General features: G+C 35.6%; 1 pseudogene; it reads right to left on the minus strand.

The window, feature by feature from the left end:
- Positions 1-876: 876 nt before the first annotated feature.
- Positions 877-19,193, minus strand: LOC103714948 (annotated as a pseudogene).
- Between the last annotated feature and the right edge of the window lie 766 nt (positions 19,194-19,959).

Here is a 19,959-nt window from a genome sequence, read left to right on the forward strand (position 1 = left end):
CTCCGTGAGAAGTTTGGTGTATCTAATCCACGCACAACTTGTAAAGTATCCGCTCGCAGGTAAACCTTCTTCCTTCAACAGAGGCATCAAGCAATACATGATAGCACTCTCCAAGCTTGAGTAGATTTAAACATGAACATCAAGCTAATTTCTCTAATGAGTTTAAACATGGATATGGACAGTGCAATTTTTAGTATGATGATTGTTTGTCATAATGTATAGTATATTTTATATTATATTTTAGCATGATGACTATTTGCCATAATTTCTCTAATGACTGTTTAAATTATAATCAGCAAAATATGTTATGAATATAAGTATTATTTTCTCAAATGGTATATGAAGTTTCAGATAAAAGAAATGGAATTGCCAAATGACAGATGTTGCTCTTATTATATGCTCACTTCTGCAGTGTTGTAATGGCAAGATAACAGTCATGAGTCCAATTCCAGTACAATGGCAGAACAAAGCGGACTCTCTTATCATCATAATGGCCAGTAATATATAAAGAGGTTTTAAATATTATTTTCTGAACTGGTATAAAGTAGACCAGAGTCAAATTCTTGGCATGTAAATGTGATGTATTCAATTTTCTTAAAGCCATATACTTAATGATCATGCTTCGAACCATGCTAACCGTAGGAAGACCCAAAAAAGGTGTCGATCAAATTTTCTAAATTATGATTTTAATCAGAGGGATATTGAAAATTAAGTAATAACAATTATTGTTCTTTTAATATAACAGTATCATAATGCAATAATGGGAAACGAAGACTGTTAAAATTCTTGTTAATGCAAAGGTGTTCTCAGTTGTGGCATCCTTTACTTATGCCACGTAGACAAAAAATAATAGAAACAACAAGAAAATCTACAAAGAAAATGACAAAAAAGATGCTCTCATTGATTTAAAGATGGTTCTCTGCGGCAGGTGACAGCCTATATTTTACACCATGTAGACAAACAAAAACAGTAAAAAAAAAAAAATAGAAAACAGAAGACATAAGCAGCAAGAGATATGGATGTTGGGTCGGGGAGGTGCAGCCTAACCTCCCCTCTTTCTTTCTTCTTTTTTTTTTTTTTTTTTTTGCCTAATGGAATATCAGTTGAATCCTTGTTCCAAAGCCAACAATCAATGATGACAAAATCATTTTGAGATCGGATGTATTGACCTGAGCATCATCATGAAGTTCTGCTGCTTGACATGGAATGAACCGATACAGTACAGCTACTTGCTCATCTTCGTACAGGCATCCTCTCTCAAACATCATCAGAATACATGAGGAAATAATAAAACTGTGACCGTTGATAAAAATGTCGCCACCTAACTAACAACAATCAAAGAGAATGGAAACAAAAAGGATATACCCTAACACCCAGATTGCTTTCTCGAGCAACCATGCCACATTTTGAGTGCCATGTTGCACATGTGATTGTACACTAAAGACAATCCTCCGATAAAAGTAGTGAATTGAAAAAAGCAACGGTGGTGGATAAAAGGTGGCGAAGAGAATGGAGGCTTCCTTTTTTCACCACATAATGCTGAGCAGCAGAATGCCTTCATAACAAATGCTCGCCTGCTCAACCACCCTGTAGACACAATGCCTTCGTAACAAAGGCTCACCAGCTCAATCACCCTGTAGGCAATAGAGTTGGCGGATGTTCCCAGAAGCTGCAATAAGAATTACAAAAATCAAGTTCAGCGAAACTTCTCTTGTTTTAGTTTGTAATGAAGCATAGAATTCAATTGATTGCATAGGTTCATCATATATCAGCAATTAAGCTAAGAACAGATTAGTACACCAGCAAGGCCATCTGGTTTTCTCCTTGGATACAAGAGCCACCTTCTGCTAATTTGAAGGCAAATCAAACTGCTGCATTGGGTTCAACAATGAGCTGATACAAGATTGCATCTTTATTGTTAATTCATATTGAACATTAGGAAATCCCTATGTGCAACGGTTGAAAGGTAAAATTGCAGCTGGAGTTTCACTGTGATGTTGCATTTCTGTTTGTTGTGGAAGCACGAATTTGTTGCATAAAATGGTGGCTACTGTTGGATAGCTGCATACACGTCTTTAATTAACAGATGCTATTGATAAATGAAGGCATTCATGTACTTCCAATGAAAAGAAAAGGAAAAATTGAAACCATAAGCAAAAGGCATCTGGATTCCAAGTGCTGTTTCAAAATGCATGAGCGCTGGTCTGAGAGTGAACATTATTTTGGTGTTTTTTGGTTACCCAAGCTAGGCAGCAGGAGAAAATGAATTATAATGAAACGAGTTATAACAATGAAGTTTTTTTCTCAGTTGTTAAGTTGCTGCAAAATTTTTCTTTCTAACAAACATGGAAGTCTTTTGACGATGAATACTACCTCTAGATCATCTATCTCAACTGATGAGATGCCTGAGTGATTGAGATGCGCAAAATCAAAATTACATGGAAGGCAAAAAGCAAGAGAAAGTTAAATTACCATAGAGCCAGTCCTTAAAATGAGCATGAAGTGCACATGCCAATTCCCGTTTCCTGCTCTCCTCAAGTTGTGCATCACTTATAGCCCGTTGGATGTCACACATAATTGAATTCTGAAAAGGAACCATTGAATATCTCAATGAATCAGACTCAAGACCAGGATTTACACAACATGCAAACTCAGTAAACAAAATACCAAGCAAGAGTGTTGTAACAGGTTATATGAAGTCAAACCATAAAGAACATGTTTTCTACAGAATCATATATACATGTACAATATAAATATAAAAGCCACTGCATAGAAGCATTTTAGGGTGGGTATCCTTCCAGGATTAGACCACATACATTTTTCTTCTCGGATGCCTTATAAATCTCAGGCAATGGAAATGGATTGCATTTTGTGGACCCTAGTGATTCAACTTCAAACCATTTAGGAATCTGCACATCAATATAAAAAAGAGAAGTTATGGAAAGGTCAAAGATCTAGTACTAGGCCATACCAATGTTAGAGGAATACACAAACAGGTTCCATTTAACCAGTTATAAATTACTTAGATATTCAAGTGGAAGTCGTGCAGCACAAGCAAATCTGAAAGGAGGCAAGAAGAAAATACTAATTGTTACCTACTGAGAGACATGTCAAAAAGACAAAAGATTCATGAAATAAAATATGTTATCCTAGGGACAGATAATGACATAACACTTAGTGACTTTGCATCCACAGAGCAATGAAATAAAAAGATGAAGCATACCAGAAGATTTGAGAACTGATCAGGATCAAGACATGTAGCAGACTCAGCTTGGACATCAGAGACCCCCGCAGGATGAGAAAGTGAATCATGAGGATCAACCATTCCCAGCACAAGGGGTTCGTTCCATCTATTGACAGTTGCATCAATGCCAAATTGAGCCATGTGTTCCCCCAACTGTGAATAAAAGGTATTGTATGGGGCCACCTGTTCAAAGATAAAATAAAAGATGTTAATTCTAGAGACAAATTAGATGAGCCATATGCACATGTTTGACAGCTTAGAGAGAATCAATTGAAGTTAACTTTGGTCTAAAATGGAAATATTTACACACAACAATTGCTTATTCAAGATCATTGTCAAAGTGAAAGGGGATTTCCGGGAACCAAATTGCAGCATTAGGCCAAATATATTGTAGTGGCAACAAAGATGATATGCGATCCCAATATCTCAAGTGTAAACTCAGCTTTAGATGTTTTTATCTTCATATCTCCATTTAATACATAAATAATTTTAGTTTGGTAGAGATCATTTGGATAAACACAAGGATGAAGAAGTGTGCTAATTGTGCAAGAGAAATTTAAAATGCGGAAGAAAACATACAAGGACTCAGGAAAAGGGTCTAGGTGAGGAAAATCAGGTGCTAGTAACAAACTAGAAGACCAATGGCTGACTCTGGAATTCATCACATTTAAAAGGAGAGCATGTTTTGTCACTGGCTGATGATGATGTAAATGACCAAGATGTTATTTTGGTTAATTACGTACTCGCTTCTTCAGCTTATCTAGTAATGTAGACAATAACTCACGAATAAACTTTTTCTGTGAGAATGCTTTCAGTAGCAAGTAGAGAGTATAAAACAATGATTTTGTGATACTCTTTTATCTAACTCACTTCCTCACACTGACTGCCTTGATTTGGTCCTATATGTTTCTTGCTTTTGCAAGGTTTTTTTTTTTTTTTTTTTTTTTTTTTTTTGGTCCGGGGGGGGGGGGGTGCGGCGGTTAGGTTTGATCAATGAAGTTGTTAAAATTTCCAAACTATCAGATAAATTACTTGAAGGAATTTATAGAAACAATATGCATGATTTTAGGTGGCATTCAAATCTATGCTAATAGGATATTGAACAGAAAGATAAAGCACCAACTCACTTGTAATTTATGATTATCTCCAACAATAAGAGGTTGCTGGTTAACCCCCAAGAAAAACACACATTCACGACAATTTGCAATACAAATGCGTTTTGTAGCTGTAATGACTTGTACCCTTTCACAATGCTCCACTCTCACAGCCTGCATACATGTGAAAATCACAATTACCACATTCACAGCAAGAAAAAGTACAACAGATATTCACTGCGATTGTATGGTTAACTAATAATTATCAGCATCATTAACAAATGCAATAGTTGGGGAAAAGGCAGGATGATTATGGTTAAGATTAACAAAAACAATGCAGGTAATAAGAACCACCGCTATCTTTCCAAATAGAGAAAGACCTTGGAGACCCTAATTCCCAAAATGAGGAGAAAGTCAAACTCGTCTATGAGACTATGCAATGACAAAAAGAAGACAGGTAATATTTGCATTCCAAAATATTTCCATCATATCAATCAATAGCATATCAAAGTAAAGTTATTTTCTATCAAAAAATGACAGTAAAAGCATTTCAAATTGATCTAGCAATCGTTTCAGATGATCAAAAAATTCAAGATTTATTTCATTGTCAGAATTGCCCAAAAGTCTTTTATTACTGTAACTATTCACACCAAAATAAAACTAACAAAAAATTAACAACATAATAATGGATGCACTTAAAAGTAATTTTAGAAGATTTAATGTCTTTCCCTACAAAAGAGAGATTCCCATCCAACAAAAAGTTGAAAACCTCCACCCAACTACATTGACAAGAGAAACAAACTATAATTACAATCACAGCTCTGTGAACAAACTATTGGAAGCTTACACCTCTACCTTTCCATTCTACTTATGAAGAATGACCACCAGGACCAAGTTGAGGTTAAATTATTCTCCCATGAGATGACAGAATGTTGAAAAATGCTCTTTCTTCCTTACAACTTTTTAGTGTCTTCGGATGGAGAGTACATACCTGACAGCACACAGAAAAAGAGGGAGGGAGGGCGGTGCTTTAATCTAACTTCTGCAGAATAACTCATGACCAGGAATTCCTCGTTGCATCATAAGAGGCTGCTTGTTTAGAATTCCCATATATATGTCCTCAGCACAACTACTACATTAAATAAAAGTGCCTGCCTTCTCAGTCATCACCGACCAAATATGCTCTCTCATCTTTCTACCATAAGCCTTTAAAGAAAAATAAATAAATAAAAGGAAACCATGTGTTGATGCCTTGTCTCCACTTCAGATTTCTGTTTCAATTCTCTGAGGATGAAGCCACCACAATAGTCGAACTTCTTTGCATGAGGCCACATTGGCTTTCTAAAATCTCTAAATTTATATCTGTGATTGATCTGTACGATCTTATGAAAAATTGCAACGTTCTGCATATCTCCCTATTTTGGCACTCTTCTTATACTTAAGTCCATCAATGTGATAGGTTAACTAAAAAAACTCATACTAGCGCATTACTGTCACAAATCAATCGGTCATAGTTAGTTCCAGAACTTCTTCATGTGCAAAATATCCCCTAGTCCTGCGTATCCAACATAATTTGTTTTCAGCAATAACTGAGTATTTTCTGCATCATCATCAGCAGCAGCAATGTGACCTAAAAAAATCATTTCCTCTCCATCTTTTCCAGCAAATAAATCTTCATCACCTTTTCTCGTATGACTGTTAAAATACCTTTTTTTTTTTGGTAGTGAGTTGTAAAAATACTTTTTACTGAACATTTCTCCTCATGCAAAAGCTTGTTTCCTAGAAATTTTTTACTTTTTGGATCCTTTATATCTAGCAGTCATTTCTTAAAGCACTATCTATGCTGGTGTCTCAAGAAACCTGTGTTCAATATAACCAAGTACCCCTGTAAATACATGTTAACCAACAAGAAGATCCAAGAAATTTTGGTTGTCTCTAAGTTTTAGGAGAGCAAAGATTCATAAAAACTAACAGCTTTTATTGGGGGAAAGGGTTCCCTTTTCTTCCCTAAAGTTTATCTTGCATAATCTGTTATGTTGCCCACCATACAACATATTGAGCAGTTTATTCACAGATCAAGCTAGTCTGGTTTAGATTCCATCTTCTTATTTAGTAATTTGTCTCCTTATACATTCCACTATTTTATATTTAGACCTCCTCCAGCTCTTTTTTTGATCTTCCACTGTTAGCTCAAACATCCATAATCGCTAGCCCATGCTGCAAGTAAAACTGCAAAACCTAAATCTTGCAAGTTAGAACATACCATTTATTGTTTCTAGAAAATAAAGGAGCATTCATTAACAGACCCAAAAAGTATCAAAGGTCACTTCATGTACACTGCTCTTTCCAAATAACATATTTGTTACAAAAAGTTATATATGCATGCATTTTTTCTAAATCTAAATAGCATTTTCGCTCTCTCCTAGCACTCTATCATTGTTCTACATAGACAACAGTATGCACTATTATTTTTCCTAAAATGTACACTCAGTTCTCTTCATTACGTGAGTTAACATGCATAGTTCCCATTTCTAAAATAGCATTATGGTTCTTTCATGTCTTCTGATGCAAGTCTCGCACAACGTAAAAAGTGATAGTGACCATTAATTCTAGAAAACAATTATTACCACATCACTCAATTGCTTATTCTGTAGCCACCAAATGTGTCTGCTCAATTTCTAATTCTCTTTTCCATATATGAAGGTATCCAATCAATGGTGATTTCTTTGAATATAGATCCCTCCCATTTAGTCTATTCCCAACAATTATTATCAATATCCACATATTCCAACCAGTTACAGGCTAACTTTGTTTATTTTCTTTAACTTTCTTTTATACCATAATGTAGTTTGGTTGGTTCGCTTGTCAGTACAAGTTCATGCAATTAGCTGTTTTACCTGAACATTCACATCCAAGTCCTAAAATTCATATCGAATACATACTCAAATAAGGTAAGTGTCACATACTTGGATACTTGCCGTTTTTTTTAAAATACAGCCTTTATAAATTGGTAGAGAGTTGGACTTTTCCAACAAAAGTCTGACCTACTACAATAATGCTAAAAGTCAGCATTGTTCTTTTTAGAGGTTGGTCGAAAATGTATTAGTTTAATACTTTTGCAAAATGCTATTTTTCTAAAATCCTTAAACTGATAAGAAGTTTGAATAAGAGACATATATATTTTAAAAGGCATAACAAATAATATCTTCTAATATTTTATCGATGTAATATTTGAATTTTATATTAGTTAAAATTATTTTGTTCTATATATCCCAATATCTCTTTTTTCCTCTTTCCAATGTCCGTGTGCATGTGCATGCAACATTGCTAAATGTCATGCAAAACTCAAATTAAAGTAACACTCTTTTTGCCACTTCATGTTTCCAATGTAAATCTAAGTCACTGAATTTGATTTCAATTTTTAAGGAGATGTAGTTGATAAACAGTTACAATTGGCAAACCGACAGTGCTTGGTCCTCCTCCTAAAGCGTGGCAGCCTGCTTAAAAACAAGAGATCAGGTGATTATGCAAGTGAAGGTCCACAATTTGAAGATCTGCATGAAGCAACTCCGGTTTCACCTAAAGCGTGGCAGCCCTGGTCCTACTTCTAATGTGTGGCAGCCTGCTTAAAAACTACTATGGATTCTTTGGGTACTAGAGAGAGAAGATGGGTTGAGGATTGGCTCTAGCTACCAGATGAGTTGACACAAAGCATGAGACATTGGACCAATATATCATTCATCAAGTCTGATATTTGTTATTTGTTTCTAACATCAACTCTAGCATGGAGCCTAATTGGAGGCATTCACCAAAAAATCCAAATAATGACATCCTTCCATCTTGAAACCCAGTCCATTCAATAAATTATGCCAAACTTGTATAGAATACAGATCTATATATGGTATCATGTACCATCTAAAGCAGCCACAAGTTATAACCCATAGAGTACTACATCACCATCAGTTCTATGCTTCCCCCTGCTTAATTTCTTTTACTTTGTTCTTGCAAATTTTCATCTAGTTCCAAGATTGTTCCTCTTATACATCACCTCCCTTGAATTCATCCAAAACCCCAAGGCAATTATGTGTAGTCTGTATCAGACTTGTGCTCCCAGCTGGTTAAATATCCTGATCCTGACAAGGTAACAAAGCTAACAATAGTTCATCTGAAGCTAACAATATTTTGCTCTTTGTTTAATAAAAATCATAGCAATTCACAAGTACAAATGCCAAAATCACTATAAGAAAAAACCTGGAAAATCTACTCAAATGACATATCCAACATTCTCCAGACTCCGGAATCCAGATGTTGTTTTTCAGTAAACAAGAACACATAATCTATCTTTAACCAAAGCCGTTCCACTTTCATCTTGGCATCAAGGCCCTGAGAACGCCAGATATTATTGCTCCTAATATCTATACTCCAAACACAATCAGCAAGGATGCTCTTCTAGTATCCTTCCATTCACATTATTAGCCATGTTAGAGCCTTGTAATATAATACACTTGAAAGATGACATGGAGTCTACTAAACATGGTCTGATCTTTCAGCAGAAATGAATTAATTTTGATTTCTTGAGCTGATACACAAATCCAAAAGCAGGTAAGTATTTATTTGGTAACACAAATACAGCTTCGTATGTTGCAACCCAAACTATTGGGGTTTCATCCACATGTTTATTAAAAAAATATTAAAAAAAAGACATAAGTTTCATTTTATACAGAATTAGACCCCCGTGACACATTGACATCTAAAAATGGAGAGATATCCATTATTGACTAATTGATACTGCAGACTCACATTATGCATCCCTTGACTATTTGAGGGGCTTCGAAACTTTTGTGTTTCTGGTGTCCTAAATGCAAATGTATGGACTACTCACAATCTGCAATTATGATGGCTTGTGCATACTATAAACTTCAAACTGATTTTTTGCAATTAAAAATTATCATCATATTCTTATAATATTTCTCCTCCATTTCACAGTGCTACTTTGTTTGTAATTTCTAAAGACTAGTATGTATATTTTATCATGTTATTGTATCGTCCTGAGGACAATTAAAATGATTCACTATGACACTCTAATTTTGATTCAGTCCCTTGACCAAAATATAATCTAAAAGCACATTCAAAATTTTGCTACTAAAACATTTAAATGTGTACGCTGAGAACCTCACATGGCCTCCAACAAGTTCAAAAAAAGAGATAGACTTATAGTTCATGAACAAGCTGAAATATAACAATTTAGTAAGCAAGCTTAGCAAGAACTAAAATTAAACCAGCAACTCTTTACAGCATGAAGCCATGAAAAAATAGTGTATGGATAAATAAAGCATGAGTGGAGAAAATTCTACACAACAATACAATGCACCAAAAACAACAAAAGAAATGGAATGATAGTTAAATTATTTTGATCAAGGTTTAACGAATGATTTCTGTACCCACACCTGTACCCAACCAAAACCCCTCATACCAACACTCAGTAATAGTACATCTCCTAGCGCCAACTCTCAATATGGTACATCTCTTGGTGCGATGGATTCAGAAGCTGCCGAAACTGTACAGTACTAACCAAAACTGGCACTGATACGGGAGATGAGGCCAAGACCCTACATACCAATTTGTACCTGTCGTATTGGTCCGTACCAATGCATACTGATCATACCATACCAACTAGAGTATATTGAAAATTTCTCATTCTTTTGATCCTATCAATTTTGGTTTGTACGGTCGGTATTGTCCTGATACCAGATTATTCTGATGGAAAATTTCTACAAGATACAATATCGATATTCAAAACCTTGCCTGATACCAACACTTGGTACAAGGGATGTACTAGGTACCAGTTCCCTATCAGTACCATATAGTACACACTATACTAGCTAGTATGGTCCAGTACATAGAACCTTGGTTTTGTATTTCCTAAAATAATCGCCATAACAGATAGCTCGAGAGTGAAGTTATCATAACAGCAGTATCCATACCTTACCAATAGCTCCTAGAACGATAGTTGAATCACAACATCCATAAACAGTAGCATACTTCAGAGGTGCTAGTATGTAAATTACTGAATCATGGCAATTTAACACCTGCAGGGAAGGGGAATTCGTAATGAACTTTAGATGTCTACCTCAATAATAGATTTGGTAATTTCAATTAACTTACTGAATGGGTAAATATAATAATATTATGATGATAAGAAAGATTATATGATATACAAATTAGCAGATGATATGTATCACTTTGCATCTATTGCAAGAATGAAATTGTCATGACATTACTAACCTCTTTAGTTTCATTTCAAAAGAAATAACAAATTGCTCATATTAGAGGAATCCAGTGCAAAGAGTTGAAAATAATAAAATGGTTTCCAAAAGGAATTTGCTTGATTTTTAATGTGGAGAAAGTTAAGAAGGTCGATACAAATTAAGAACAGGGTTCTCATCAGTTAAGAATTTGCCACAAAACATTCCCAAATGTTGATGGATTATGTGTTGGTTAATAAAGCCCACCTCATTTTATGAAAGAAGGATTTTGATATGATTAAGGTTAAATTAAACAAGGTAACTCCTCTTTTTTCCTGGTTGGATCATGGTAAACCTAAAAGGAGAATTGGAGTTGGTTCTCTCAAGGATTTTATGCCATGGTGGCAATCAGGTCAGGTCAACTTGGATGCGGGCAGGGTCGAATGTAGGTTGGGTCAAAACTTTGTCAACCTAAACCAGCCTGATTATTTAATGGGTCAAAAATCTAGACCCAAACCCGATTTTTTCATTAAACAAGTAACCTAACCTTGACCTGGAGAACCTGTTTAATAAACAGACTGAATAGGTTACATAGGTCTTAAATGGGTTAGATCGGTCTCACACGAATTGAGTTGGTCTTGAATGAGTTGGGTCATGACCCGACCTAGACAATAAATGGATCAAAATGTGTTAAATAGGTCAAGATGCTAAACCTGAACTCGAGCCATTTAAAAAATGGGTTAGGTCAGGTCGAACCATTTATAGCCTAGACCCATTTACGCCAAACCTGAACCTACTTAAAGAGGATCAATTGCAAGTAGGTTTGGTCGGGTCACAAATTGCCACCCCTAGGCTCTATGTCAATTGTTTCTCTTTCTTCTACCAAATTGAAAAGTAAAGGTTTGAAATCCACTTAAATCATCAAAATAAAAATTTTGTTGTGTTAGCATCTGTTTAGAAGATTTTGTTTAGTTGAATCATGTCGAAAAGAACCCATGACTTTTGAGTAAATAAGTCAGACTCCCAGCCAACAACAACTAATGGTACTGCATCAATTCTTTTCTCCCCAGAAAAAAGGTACATATTTTTGTGACCGAGTATGAACTATTGGACATCATCCTAAATGTTATTTAGAGGTTGGTGAGGAAGGAGAGAAACTTTTGATCTACAATGAAGCAAAGATTAAAAAAACATATAATGGGTTTATTAGGATGATGTCAAATCCTAGTTAGGAACTAGCAACTTATGCTCCTTGGAACCCTTGGCAGCTAGTTATTCTTACTTGGACAGGCATTGTTCCTTAGATCTTCTTACCTTTTCTTCTGCCTTGTTTTGGAAGATTGTTTTTTTCATAGATATATAAGGCTCACTAATATACAACTATCAATATACAGCTCACAACTGCCTTTACAATATGAGGACTATTATCATATTTGCTTTGTAACTAGCTGATATCGCTATTCTCTACCATACTGTCATTTTTTCTTCGTAATTATTATTATCTATGTAAAGTTCAAATGACATGTATGCTCATGCAATTTTTCGTAATAAGTATGCAATATAATTTTCTTAATTAAGAAGAAATAGCAAATTTGCTCCAACATACACCCTTCTTAAGTTATAAATAATAAAACTCACTTGAGGTAGAAATGAAGACAATAACCACCTTTAATTCATAATCTAGATGTACATGCTATCAAATATGAAGGGTCAATTTTCCACTAAAATTTGAAAATGTGATAGTAAAATGTCCTCAAAAGAGAAGAGGGGGATGGCAAGCACAAAATAACAACTTTTCCCTTATAGTGCTCTTTCTTTCTCTCTAGAATTACAACAATTTACAGGATTCAGTATATATGCCATAGTTTCTTGCTATATTCTATTATGAATTACATTCAATGAACACCAACAGTTAGGTACTTCAGTCAAATGGCAATGGCAAAAAAATGATCAAGAAAATAGGCTGCAACTAGATAGCACAATTTCACGGATACCTTGCCTGATGTTTAAGTGTCCTTATAAATGTCAGGAAATTATGAATGAACTATTTAAGTATCACAGCGAAACATGACTAGTCAACATAATTTTAAGTTGCATTTAGTTCTCAGAGACGATTACACAAAGTTTTTTGGTTCTGTTGATGAATGTACTAGCTTTAAATCTATGGGCGCAAAGGAAACTGCATGCACCTTATTACAAAGCATTTTAACTTTCCTGCATATAGAATTTTATATTGCACCTCTCACTATCAAGAATTTGTGATACAGGGGGCAAGCCTTTGCACCAAATGGCAAAGATCAACTCTTACCTTGCATAAATGTCTTGCTCTCCCTGTACTCTAGCCAGATGTATAAATTCTTTATGGGCATAATATGCTCATAAGAAATTTAAGGCATGCTCTAGATTGCTACTCTTAATAGTAGGAATGGTTAGGGCACAGCAAGACAAATCCTGTAAGGATCTTTTTTCCACCATTTGTTTCATTTCTGATAATTTGATGCAAGACAAAAAGAAAAAGTCCCAAACCTGCAAGTTATTCAGTTCTTATTCTTAGATCAACAACTAACAGTTCGAAAATCTTTAATTGGCTATAGATGATCCTTGAATAAAAATACAGAATTGAAGCAATACTAAAGCTTTTTTTCCACCATTGGTTAAGCACCTTCAAGAAGCTTTTCTAACATTGGATTAATATTAAAAATCAAAATTGATTATATGTTGTTTCATAGGTGATCCTAAAGCCATTAGACTCACATTCCAAAGTTACAGTATTTGTAAATTGAATGCAGGTAATGTAATAAACAGTTTGACTGAATTTCTCACTCTATAAAAATTTGCTTATTAAAACTCAGTAGTTTCTAAATAAAGTATAAAGTTCTATTTTTATAATTTCAGTATTGCTCACCAAGTTTTTTTCCCATTGACAAACTCTCCTAGGAAACCTACTAAAGCATCTGATACAAGCCCACCCTTCTTTTGCTTTCTTTGGGATCAATGGCCGACAAGGAGCCAAAAGGCTATTAAAACAATACATGGTTGTGTATAATACTTTTTGACTCCTAGGTAGGTAAGATTGCATACTAGCCACTGTCCTGGGTATTGTGCAATGAGGGTTGGAAAAACCTATATGACATTTCAAGGTAGGTGTCCATTTTTACTCCTAGAGTCTCCATCAAAAAAAATTTTAAAAGTTACCGAGCATCAGACTCAGGAGATTGGAGGCAAAAAAAATCTTTTAATGAAGTATTTATCTAAGACTCAATAACATGATAATGGCTTCTGGTTGATTTTCTATTCTTTGTTTTATTAGATTGCCTTGTTTTCTGATGAAATCATTAAAATATGTTCATTATTAATATGTGATGAATAAACATCAACTCATGAATTCTTCAACGAATACATGAAGTTAAACTAGAAGCATAAAATAGTTCAGAGGCATCTTAAGTGAGAAACGGGTCTTCATTTTCTTGCAAAACAATTTATAATAACCTGATATCAGTTGGAAGTGATTTTTGATATATTGTCATTGCTGGACCAACTTCAACCCCTAAAAACATTGTAATTGTCATAACTAAATGGACTGTCATGACTATTTTTTTACTTAACAATTATAAAATAGTATAAATTCGTTAGCATTCACTAAAAAAATCTGAGGCTCCTTGTTTTTCCTCAAAAAATATAAATATATGTTTGTTCCTAGTAGATAGCATACTAGTGATGCAACATTACAGAGCCCAACAATGGTGCAGTTCAACCAATTAAAATATAAGCACGTGGGCATCTTAACACATATGGCATGATTACAAGATTTCTGGACCAGTGTCTACTTTTAACATTAAAATTATACTTCACCCTCACCTTTATGGAGTGGCCCCTTGATATCACATGCCTGCTTGACTACAGAAGCTTTAGAAAAACCCTCCACAAAAGTCTGACTCCTTGCAGCATTGTTCTGCATGGTGGTCCCACTCAGCAAGCTGCTGCTTTGGGCCCTCATATGACTCATGCAGGCATCAGTCATGGCCACATCCTGATCTGCGGCATTAACTGGGCCATTTTCTCTGATTGGTACTTTCTCAGCAGCATGCTCCAATGAAGAAGCTATATTCTGCAAAACCCAGTCATGAACATGGGCAGCAGGCACAGGAACAGCAGGCATGTCGGGATCTGAATTTGCAAAGAAAGGAGCTGCCTCTCTCAATGGTATTTCTTCACCACCCTTCTCGCCCATTTGAATGAGGAAGCCAAGGTGTTCAAACCTTTCTAATGTTAAAACCTACAGGCAATTTGAACAAGAAACCTTAGAAATAACTCAACATTTGGGTTATCAAATACAGAAAATCCTGGCTCCGTAGTTACCATTAAATGATTGTAGGATGTCAATATTCATATTGAGAACAAGAATAGGAAAAAGGACATCATACCACTATCATATTTGAGGAAAGCAATACACTCATCTCAGTTTGCAAAGGCACAGATGACTATTAAGTGCATCACTAGGAATTATGTAGTTGCAGTAAGATTGTTATATGATAGCAGGATGTCAAAGCTTCCTCTCCTGCCATGACAAATGAAGGGGATATGTGAATCATGCACCTCACCGACAGTAAATTCTCATTGCAAATGCCTGCTGCTCAGTTCCTTGGATGTAGAGCTTAATACAAAGCTCAAACATAAAGATAAAAACCAAGGTTTACACCATATGTTCAGAGTTGAATCTACAGATATTTTCATAACCATCAGCTACCCAGGCTAAATTCTCCAAAATGCACCACTCATTTTCTTTTGTATTAAGTAACTTCAGTAAGATGCCATAATGTCAGTCAACCATAACTATATATTGAATCTTCAAGTTCACAAGTAATGGTGAGTAACTAGAAATCCCAAACATATACAAACTGATCTCAGATGTGAGAACTTATATAACATGTACTACAAGATATATTCTTGATAAATTTGCTTTACATCCTAAAGCTTTTGAGGAATATATCAGATCAAATGCTAAAAATTGAACTGCAAATAATATTTATGATGATAAAATTAAGAGATGCAATCAAATAAATTTAATTTTTCTAACAGAATATAAGCTTTACACCAATTCTAAATTTTTTCTAGCTAATCCGCTTAATTGATGATGGAATCCATTTATATGTGTATATCTAGCAATCAGGATAAGTACATCATCCAAAGTACAAGAATACATAGAACATATACAGAAGATATGACAAAAAAGAGTACATCTCAGTACTCGCATACAATCCTTCTAAATCTTCTTTCATTGTATATTTTATTAGATTCAAACCATGACAACTAGTTAAAGTTCAAACCTATGAAGTTATTTTATTATTTTACCTTGTCCTAGTTAGATAAAATTAAACAGAAACAAAATTGCCAGACAAAATTTACTATAAAATATTGTGAAGCATTGAGCTTAGGCTAGGTGCAAAGCCTAGTCCTCTCCCTCCCTTCTTCCTCTTCGCTCCTTCTCTTTGTCTCCCTCTTTTCCCCTGCTGTCCGGCATCAGAATCTATAGTGGTTGAGAAAAAAATATTATTCACCTCAGGCAGGATATGAGGCAGCAAATAAGTGGCAGGTGCCCTCTACTATCTGTGATAGCCACATACAAGTAGTGTAGCAAAATTGATGTTGCAACATGGAGAGGGTTAAGGAGATGAGGAAAGAGGAAGAAAACCGTGGGGCCCAAAGGACATATAAGAACCTAACATCCCAGTGAAGTAGGTAAAACCTAAGTTGGAGAAAGAAGCTCAAGTTCAACGAGGAGGTGAGAAGACATAAGCAAGGGAAATGGAAATTGCCAAATAAAAGGATAACTTAATTGCATGTCATTTAGTGCAATGATCGTATGGAATTTTAATTAATGATATGAGTCATACATCTACATATACATAAACGATCCAAATAATAATAATTGTAACCCTGAACAGAAGAAATACCCAAATTACTCAATTTCCACTTTACCGATTCCTCTTCACCAAATATTTTTTATCACTAGAGCTGTCAAGTGTGAAGAGCTCGTTATATCTAGGGGTGTAAACAAGCCAGATACAAGTCTAGCCAGGCCTAGCTCTAGCTTGGCTTATTTATATTCGAGCCAAGCCTGAGCTAGCTCTTTTAGTTTCAAAGTCAAGCTTGAGCTAATCCCAATAGCTTGTCTAAGATCTAGTGAAAATTTGAAATCATTAAGTACTTTCATTTATATAATTTGAAGTAATAATCTTGATTAAATTTTAATCTTATAGTTATAATACATTATATTCTACATAATCTATACTAATTTATAATAAATAATTATATTACTATAATTTATGTTATAATAATAATTAAAATAGTTATATTATATAAAAAATATTTAATTATTAGTATATTTCGAGCTAATGCAAGTTGAACTCGAGCAAGCAAAGCCTAGCTCTAGCTTAACTTGCTTCTTAACTAAGCAAGCCCAAACTCGAGCTAGTTCGCGAACAGCATGCTCATTTGTCAACCCTAGTTATATCCATTTGCCTAAAATCTTAACATTCTAGATGAAACATGACATATGACCTATGTCAAGCATTAACTGCAGCTATTAATCAGACAGTTTTTTCCATCACAAGATTCAAAAAAATTCTATGCTATTAAAGAGTTTTTTCTAGCCAGTATAAGCAGATATACATTCCTTGCTTCTTATATTATTAGCATAGAATTTTTTTACTATATATAATAGCAGATATACTTTCATTTATATTACTATAATATAAGAACCTAATAATTAAAAATGGGTATTTTGCACATTTCTAAGACAAGAAAAGAAACAATCAAACAAAATGATGCAGACAAAGGTTTGAATAACACCAACAAACATTATGTAAACATGATGGAGGATTAAAGTTGTATCTGAATGAACCCACCAGACACTCATCACCCTCGCCTTCAACTGACTCTGCCAAAAGATCAAGCATGTTAGCCATATGCTTCTGCAGATAAGACAACTGATGTGCCTCTTCATCAGCTTGTGAAGGCATAGAACGCCTACTATTACTGCGTACAAGCTGCAGTTGCAAACCAGAATTTTTTATCACTAAAACCTCTAAAGGATGAATATGTGGTAAATACATGTAAAATTAGCATTATTTTAACTGTCAAAAACTGAAGCACAGGTAATCAACATTATGACTAATTTCAAAATCATAAGTGCAGCTTCCATTTATGATCTTCACATTTTCAATTTTTTCTTATATTTGAATCTTGTCAAAACAAAAGAAGAAAGACTAATATACGCACTGAAAGCATCTCAACATTTATGTTGAACTCAAAAAATAAAAAAACCACTTTCTCAACCTCAATTCAAGATATAATTTGCTAGAACTAGTCAACCTCATCCGAGAAACACCACCACTCTTCTTATTCATTTTCAAACTCAATTAGTGCATCAACATTGGACACCTAAATGAACAGCAATTTCAAACATCCACTATCTCAGTGCATGCTCGCAGATTGCCCATGCTTCGGTCTATAACAAAGCTATTTGATATGCACATCAACACCGTCCACCAGGTTTCAAATATCATCAGAAACATTGTTCACCAATATAGTATAGTTTTTTGATGGTAGCAACACCAATGGGAAAATTTCACAATAAATTCCGTGTATTACAATATCCTTTTCCATTTAAAACTTCAACTTCTATTTTCCAACATTTTCCGTACTAGCAACTCTACTAAGTAGCAACAAGCTTCGGGATGGTATCCATCAGTCACAGCATCAAGTATCCAGTACAACCTTCGCAATCCCACGGTCAACAATTTCATCACAAATCAAAGGCACCTTCATCACAAGCTTGGACATCAAATGAAAAACATTCCGGCTAAATTTCCTTTTTCTTTCCTTTTTCATGCACCGAATTTTGCCGCAAGCAAGTCTATTTGATGTCGTACTAGACTAATTTCAGAAAAATACGGATCGATTTCGGATCAGGCATTAAAATTCTGAAAGAAAGAAGCGCAATCGAAAGAAAAGGCCCTACCTGGATCGGCGAGAGAGCAGAGAAGAACCATCGAAGGCGGAGGTTGAGGGCCACACGTCGGCGACGTTGGCGGAATCCTTGTGCGCCTTGGGGAGGAGGCGCTTGTAGGTCTGGATGTAGAGGAAAAGAACGAGGTCATACACGTCCGCCGTCCCAGCGGGGTCGGGTGGATCGGAAGGGAGGACGGATGCCGAGGGTGTCGAGGACGAGGCGGGCGCGATCGGGAGAGATCTGGAGGGCTTCGGCGAGGGCCGGGGCATCGACTCGGCCAGGGCAGGGAGAGGACAGCCCGAGGAGCTTGTCCCGGAGGGGGCCTAGGGTTAGGGTTCCGTCGGAGAAGATGAGCTTGGGGATGGGGAGGAGACCGTGCTCGAAGGGCTCACGGCGGGGGCGGAGGAGGAAAGGGGCTCCGGCGCCGGCGGCGGAGGGCGGAGGAGGTGTGGAGGGGCTCGAGGGGTCGGGTCTCTCGTCGCTCATCTCCGCTTCGCCTTCTTTCTCGTGGCCGGCGGCCCGGGAGGAAAGTACGCGGGCGCTCAGATCTCGGAGCGAATGAGATCGGAGGTAAGCGAAAACGGGATCGCAGAATATATTTCCTTTTTTTATTGGAGCTGTTTGCAAATAACACCTTATCGGCGGCCTATATTGCCGTTGTCCGGAAGCGAGATCTGTACTTTGCAATAACATACCCGTTATATTTCACATATCCCCTTCAGGAGAGGAAGTCATTTAATAATGCCCTTGGATTGTTCTTGCCAAAATGCGTCTGATAAAAAATGCTTTTTGTCTTGGTTAACAGCTTCTGTAACTGGATAAGTGAACCCAGTCGTAGATGTCATTTACCAATGTGTAGATTATTGTGAGTTGCAGAACATTTTACAAGTAAAACTATATTTGGAAATCCTTTTGCAGTATTTTATCCTTCGATCAACCTACCTCGAGACAAACTACTTTAATTGGAAATAACTTTAAAGACATCTCTATGGTGGATGTAAGACTTAACAAAAGATAGCAATTGATCTAGACATGATTAATATTGTTTTAATAGTACAACAAAATATAGTTGCTGTTCTCATTTCTAGGGAAGTAAATATATAATTTTATTTTATTGTAATTGTAATTATATTGTTGTAAGTTATCTCGATTGTGCATGTGTGTATGTGTGTGTATTTATATATATTACTTAAGTGATGGTAGTTGCTTACATTATTTACTCTTACAGCTTATCTTGCTATATTATGGTTATTGTGAAAAACAATATTATTGACATAATTATTCATGCAAAAACTAGAATACTTGGATGGGATGGGAGGGGAGAGAGATAACTTGATGTTTCACAAAGCGTCCTTCTTTGTG

Source organism: Phoenix dactylifera, unplaced genomic scaffold (genome assembly GCF_009389715.1).
Source record: "Phoenix dactylifera cultivar Barhee BC4 unplaced genomic scaffold, palm_55x_up_171113_PBpolish2nd_filt_p 000064F, whole genome shotgun sequence".
Classification (NCBI taxonomy): Eukaryota; Viridiplantae; Streptophyta; class Magnoliopsida; order Arecales; family Arecaceae; genus Phoenix; species Phoenix dactylifera.